Source organism: Sapajus apella, unplaced genomic scaffold (assembly GCF_009761245.1).
Source record: "Sapajus apella isolate SASKATOON/1434 unplaced genomic scaffold, GSC_monkey_1.0 scaffold186, whole genome shotgun sequence".
Classification (NCBI taxonomy): domain Eukaryota; kingdom Metazoa; phylum Chordata; class Mammalia; order Primates; family Cebidae; genus Sapajus; species Sapajus apella.
This window is the reverse complement of record NW_022437126.1, coordinates 486,405-486,919: the sequence shown is the minus strand read 5'-3', so window position 1 is coordinate 486,919 and position 515 is coordinate 486,405.

Below are 515 nucleotides of genomic sequence, written 5' to 3'. Positions count from 1 at the left end.
GAAAAAAAAAAAAAAAGCAAAACCCCAAAACGGAACAGAGACAGTTTTTGTTTTTTGTTTTTTTTTTGAGATGGAGTTTCGTTCTTGTTGCACAGGCTCGAGTACAGTGGTGTGATCTCGGCTCACTGCAACCTCTGCCTTCTGGGTTGAAGCAATTCTCCTGCCTCAGCCTTCCGAGTAGCTGGAATTACAGGTCCCACCATCACGCCCGGCTAATTTTGTATTTTTAGTAGAGACAGGGTTTCTCCACGTTGGTCGGGCTGGTCTGGAACTCCCAATCTTAGGTGATCCGCCTGCCTTGACCTCCCAAAGTGCTGAGATTACAGGCATGAACCACCGCGCCTGGCACAAGAACAGAGACAGTTCTGTATCCCAGAGGGATTTATTTGTGATGCCTGCTCAAAACTCAAGAAGCCATCACCCTAATACTCATCCAGCCCCGGAGAAATTTCGTTTTTAAGAGTGTCAGAAGGTCCCATGAATAACCGTGCAGTCACTGAAAGAGCTCCTTACTC